General features: G+C 37.1%; 1 protein-coding gene across 1 annotated transcript in view; it reads left to right on the forward strand.

The window, feature by feature from the left end:
* Window positions 1-6,805, forward strand: part of LOC138126098 (uncharacterized) — a 404,235-nt gene that overhangs the window by 38,732 nt on the left and 358,698 nt on the right. The gene's annotated exons all lie outside the window — the stretch shown is intronic.

Here is a 6,805-nt window from a genome sequence, read left to right on the forward strand (position 1 = left end):
AAAATTTTATAACACTATTTTCTTGTTTGACATAATCGTGGACTAAAAGTTTTAAGGCACGATTCCGTCAATTCACTAAACGTCAACTTTGGCAACGATTTTTAGTGCAAAAAGTGCCTACTTTTTACATGATCGTAGATAAAAATAATAATTGCCGTGCCGCCGCCGCCGGGTGGTAGAGGGTTAAGATTATTATTCATGTTTTCCAAGAACATAATAATAAAACTCTTCAAGATTGCTCCGGAAAATTTTCAAACTCACACTTGACATTTGTTGCTATTTGTATTCCAAAGTTGTCTATCGTTAGCTACTGAAAATAACGTCAAAAATTTTTTTTATGGCTGCTGCGTAGCGCATGAAAAACCATATCTTTGGATTTTTTGTTCATTGAAATCGGATAATAAATAAAAAAGTTATGGGTTGAGGCGTTTTTTATCAAACAGCCTGTATATACACCACGGTAGAGAAGACAATTTTAAGCCTCGCTTCTTTATTCCCCTCGAAGCTTCTCTTCTCTACCTTGGTGTATAATTACTACGGGGTGATCAAGAATGACTGAGTCTGTTGGTAACAATGAAATTTGGCAAATTTAAAATTTACCAACGAAGGTTCATTTTTGTAATAGTATAAACATAACCTGCATAACCAAGAATGTGTTTAATGTCATCTCAAGTTAAAAAATCCGGTCAGTGCGTGGTCAGTGCCAATTACTAGACAAAAATCACCAGTATTTTCAATTGTTTCGTTGCCAACAGACTCAGTCATTGTTGATCACGCTGTATTTTAGATAATCATACGTTGGAAAATAACAGAGCAGAAAACAATATTTCAAATTGAGTGTAATGAACGTAAAGAGTAATAAAATAAATAGCTGTGTGTTATTTCTTTAATTAATAATAAATAATAATTAAGAATAACGTTCTTTTAAATCACTTATTCGTCTGTTATAGTTTTTCCAGAGAGATTGGTTGACATAAAAATCACTAAATTCTACGCAGAAAAAGTACTACCTAGCGTAAATTATTTATTTATTTATCTTCAAGCAGTAACATTTTTTGCCCTGACATTATGCTCTAGTTAATGTATTCTAGTGCATTTTGCAGTGTTGGGTTACAAATTTACAATTTAAAATCTCCCAATCTCTCGCTGGACGAAGTATTATACAAAATTTATAATTAATAATAGATTTTTGAGAGGTATTGATTAAGCTAAGACGAACGTTTCGATAAAACAAAAGCTGAGGTAGCACTCTTGATTTCTTTTCTTGTTGATCACTTTGGACATTAAATTTAAATAAATTGAAATGTGTAACAAATTATTCAAAATCACTATTAAAATTATTATTAAACAAAACTGTACCTAATCTGTATAGTAGCAGGTTAAGGCTGGGTCACATTGAATCAAACAAAACTGTCTTAGTTTGTGATTTTTTTTTTTTTTCAAATCTAATAATACAAACTAGAACTGCTTTGTTAAAATTTATGATTCACTGAAATCTTCACTTGACATTCAACAATTTTATAATTAAGCTTGCTACTTAAAGCCTGTAGTAACAATGCAGCGGATCTTCAACTTATACATTAAAACCGAATAATGCTCGTTAAAACTGATGAAATCTCCTAGTTTTTGTTGCTGTTGTAAAAATCACTAATCCTCCAGTAAGGCAAAAAAGTTTAACAACTTGCAAATAATGGTGACAATCAAAGCGAACGTCGAATACTGGTTTGGTCGGTACAATCCGATATTTGCTTTATTTAAACTTGAGCTGGACGCCAATTCTGTAACTTTCATTCCGCTGTGAGTTTTTTAAACAACGATTGGGACGACAATTTTTGATGGGCAACTGTTGAGTTTGAAAATCGATATTCTCTACTTGCCCTGCGTAGGACAGTACCTAGCATTTTGAAAACAGATACTAGTAATGAATGTTTCACTTGTTGGTCTCCTATTACCTACTAATAAATAGATTGTTTCCAATTATTAAACTGAAAGAAATGTAAAAACTATCAAAGCTGAAAAACTAACCTATCATTCAAAATATTATCTTCAACAGGATCAAGTTCATTATAATCACTAGGCTCTCCGCCGATTATTGTTGCTGACCAATTATATTATTTTCAAATTGTTTTTTTTCTCGTTTTAATGTCGGTCCAACTCAGCAAAAGATGTTGATCAATCACAATGAATGCACCACTTCACCCATCGTATTACTTTACATACTCGTAAGTAAAGCATATTGAAATTTTAGTAATGCTTACATATTATAATAGATAAGAAGATAAGCAATGACAACACTCCTGTCCTTTAGCTCGTGGATACTCTCTGGGGCACAAAGTAAATTCCCAAAATCGGCGCTTGCCGCACTCACAAAAATGTGTTCTCTTTGCTGGGTTTAATTTACATCATAAATTCCTCCTCATCTTCTTCCAAACTTTCTGAGAGTATGATTTTTGGATCTTCAAAATAGCGTTTAATTTACAGAGTATGTCACGAGTGATAATGAGCCCGACAGAATTGAAACTGCAACCCACAATACATATCCAAAGTGAACGTGGATAAATGTTTCTTGATTTTTTGCGCGATTGTACTCTATTTGCTTGTGTTACCCGTGGGCTGTTTAGGTGGTCCAAAACCACCCCCGCTCGTTCTTTTGTCGCGTTTGGTCCCAACTTTCTAAAAATAGTCGACGCCGGCCGGAAACGGCACGGCCACTGGCCACTTCTCTACCTGATCTAAGAGGAGAAGGTTGTTTTTTTCCGTGCTCCTCTCCTTCTGCACAAAGGGCCTGACGGTCCGGGTAAACCGGCTGGATTGCGAAACGGCTATCTTCTTCGACGGGGTGCATTTGCTACCCCGGCATTAAAACGGCATCGGTCAACAAATCTCGACACCGGCCCCGAAGATGGACTCGACAGTTCGACCGCTCCAGGGTCGGAGTTATGTTTACTCGTTGCTAACGATAAACACGACGGTAAGTAATTTTTGTGTTCTAGAACGGTAAGTAAATTTATTCAAAATTGCTCAATTATTATAATAATTTATGTAGGCAGAAGTTGAAGACAAGATGTTAGCGCTTTCTGGAAACTCACACGGCTCTTGTAGTCGGCTGTCCTTGCCGCTGCAATAAAATAACACATTAACGGAGTTGCTACGACATTAGAATTGCCAAAATTTTCTTGATTACACATTGAGGTCGTTGGTTTCGAAAATTCTTTATTTGTGACGCCATGAGGAATTTTTCTTGCAAATTGAATGTTGTTTGAATGTGCTTGAAGACTTCCAACCTCCATGTCTTTTCAGTCCACGAAGGTCCTCACCTTTATTAACTAACAATGTAGCTGAACTTCGAGGAAACGAGTGATTCCTAGTCCTAACGTTCTCTGCATTTCTCAGAAATCAGGGCTGAACGCACCCCACAATCCAAGTTTTTTCTACAACTTCTACTTGTTGTCGGTATCGCTAAGATCACTCATTTCTTTTGCTTTTTTCAACTCCACTGGCGATATTTGCACACAAAAACTGCAATGGCGGTAACTGTTTGCAGATTGCCTTAGAAACGCAATGTTAAAATCGAGATTATGGCAACATGATGTGAAGGGTAACACTATCACATCGCGGGTATTCTAGATATGAATGTTTTGTAATAAATATTCAATCACGCAAAAAACGCCATAAGCATCACGAACGTTAAGGACAATGTACCTATCTCAGACAATATTTGGAGTCGTCGCTGTGGTCCTCCTTCAAACAATTTTATTGTCTTCGATCGGTACATTGTCCTTACCGTTCTTAGGAAGAGGAGATGGAGGAAAGGGAGACAACGGAAATGGACAAAGGATAAAGAAAAGGGTAGATGGACAAAAAAAAAGGGAAAACGGAAGGAAAGCACAAAGGGGAACAAGAGAAACAAGGTACGAAAGGGATGAAAGGAGCAAAAGTATTATATTGGAACGTAGCGGGATTAAGAAAAAGAGGGGATGAATTTTGGGACTATGTACGACAATTCGAAGTAGTGGGACTGGTGGAGACGTGGGTGGAGAAACAGAGCTGGGAAAAAGTAGAAAAGACGCTACCGAAAGAATATAAATGGGAAGGACAATGGGCAAAAAGAGAAAGAAAAAGAGGAAGAGCTGCAGGGGGAATAATAACAGGGGTGAAGTTGGGAATTGAAGAGAAACAAAAAGAAAAGGGGGAAGAAGAGGGATACATGGAAAGAAACGTTCATATAATAATAATAATAATAATAATAATAATAATTGTTTATTCGTGTTAATATACAAAATATATTTACACATGTCCCAAAACGAAAGTAAAATTAATTACATAAAGAATAGTAATGAGAGAAGAAAAAGAAAAAAAAAAAATATATAAATAAATAAAAAAGAACAAATAAAACAAATTTGACTATTTCAAATCATTAGATGAATTGTTTAAAAATTCATCAAAAGAGTAAATTATTTTATTTAATAAATAAGTTTTTATATGCTTTAAAAATTGGTTTGGAGGTAAATTTTTATGAGAGTCCGGAAGTGCGTTGAAAAATTTAATGCAATAATAGTGGATTCCATCTTGTGATTTAGTTAAACGTAGAGATATATGATCAATGTCTTGAGACCTAGTACTGTATTGATGATAAGATGATAGTTTGGGGTATAGTTTCGGATTTTTAATAATATATTCCAAACATCTATATATAAATATGGCGGGAAGAGTCAAGATTTTCAATTTAGCAAAATGTTGCCGACAATCGTCTCTAAAACCAAGGTTGGCAATAACCCTAACAGCCCTTCTTTGCAACCGGAAAATTCTGTACAGAGTACCTGAGTGACCCCAGATTAAAATACCCTATTCAATATGGCAATGCACTAATGCAAAATATGCTAGTCTAAGACTTTGGAGAGGAAGATTGTTAGCTAGATTACGTAATAGATATATATTTCTAGATATTTTAGAAGCCATTTGTTCACCGTGTGCATTCCAGGTTAACTGCATATCGACATATATTCCTAAATATTTTGTTTGTTCTGAGTATTCTACTCCTCCAACAAATTGTTTTAAAGTAAACATCATATGTACAGTTTTATCTTTGTTTAAATTTAGTCGATTTGCCAGGAACCATTCTTCGGTTAATGAAATACTATAATTTTTTTTAAGTAAAAGATTCTCCATGGATATTTCCGCATTGCTCACAGTAGTGTCATCGGCAAACAATGTAATATCAGCACACGAAACATAAGAAGATAGATCGTTAATATAAATTAAAAACAAAATCGGGCCAAGGATAGAACCTTGTGGCACTCCATAAACAATGCGTGAAAAATCAGATAATACTTCGTTTATTCTAACACACTGACTGCGGTCACTCAAATATGATAAAATTAATCGTGTACTCGACGGATGAAAATTATACGTATAGAGTTTCCTCAATAGGATATAGATAAAGATAACGAATGGTGGAAAATAGCAACAGTATATAGCAAGGAGATGAGGAAAACAACAAGACGGGTCGAGAACACAATGAAGATGGACAGGGAGGAATGCATGCTGTTAGGGGGTGATTTTAACGGGAGAATTGGAGAGAGAGGAGCCAGAAATTGGGAAGAAGAGAAAGGGGATGGGAGAAGAAAAACGAAAGACAAAGTGGAAAATGCAGAGGGGAAGAGGCTGATAGAGTGGATAGAAGAAAATGGATGGGAAGTGCTGAACGGGAATAAACGAGGGGATGAGGAAGGGGAAGTGACATACGTAGGCAGCAGGGGGGAAACAGTCATAGACTACGCAATAGTAAATGAGGCAGCATGGGAGAGAGTGAAAGAGTTCAAAGTGGGAGAAAGAGTGGACTCCGACCATCTCCCTCTAGAAATTACCATAGAGGGAACGAACCAAGAAGAAAAGGAAAAGGGAGAAATGAGAGAGGAGGAGAAGAAGGTGATAGTAAAAGTGTGGAGTGAACAGGGAGTGAGAGAGTACAGGAGGAGACTGGAGGAAGCAACATTCAAGGAGCAGGAAATAGAGAAGATGGTGACAGAGCTAAAGGAAGTGATCGAGAAAGCGACGAAGAAAAAGGAGGTGATAGTAAGGGGAGCGAAAGGGGCAGGAAAGAAAAATGGATGGTGGGACAGAGAATGTGAGCAAGCAAAGAGGGAAGTGGTAAAGGCGCTGAGAGGATGGAGGAGGAACGAAATTGACAGAAGCAGATTCCTAGAAGCGAAAAGATGATACAGAGAGAGATGTAGAGAGAAGGAGAAGCAGAAGAGGGAAAGGGAGGAGAAAGAGATAAAAGAAATAAGAACAGAGAGGGAGGTGTGGAAATACATAAGCAGAGAGAGGAAGAAAAAGGAACCTGTGAGCGAGAAAATAACAATACAAGAATGGGAAGAGTACTTCATGAGACTGCTGGAAGGGAGGAAAGAAGAAGGAAAGGTGGGAACAACAAAGGAAAGAGAAGCAGACGGTGATGGAGGAAACAGAAATCACAGCGGAGGAGGTGGGAAGACACATAAGATACTTGAAAAAGAAAAAGGCGCCGGGATGGGACGGGGTGCAAAATGAAGCGTGGATGTATGGGACTGAAAGAATGGTAGAGAGAATGGTGGAACCGATGAATGGGGTATGGAGAGGAGAGGGATTCCCGGAGGACTGGAGAGAAGGCGTAATCTGCCCAATTTTTAAAAAAGGCGAGAAAAATAGAGCGGAAAACTACCGAGGAATAACTCTCCTGAACACGGGGTATAAGTTTTATGCGTCTGTTTTGAGCGAAAGGATGAAGAGGGAAATCGAGGAAAAGGGAGTGTTGCCGGATAGT

The sequence above is a fragment of the Tenebrio molitor genome, chromosome 3 (genome assembly GCF_963966145.1).
Source record: "Tenebrio molitor chromosome 3, icTenMoli1.1, whole genome shotgun sequence".
NCBI classification, from domain to species: Eukaryota; Metazoa; Arthropoda; class Insecta; order Coleoptera; family Tenebrionidae; genus Tenebrio; species Tenebrio molitor.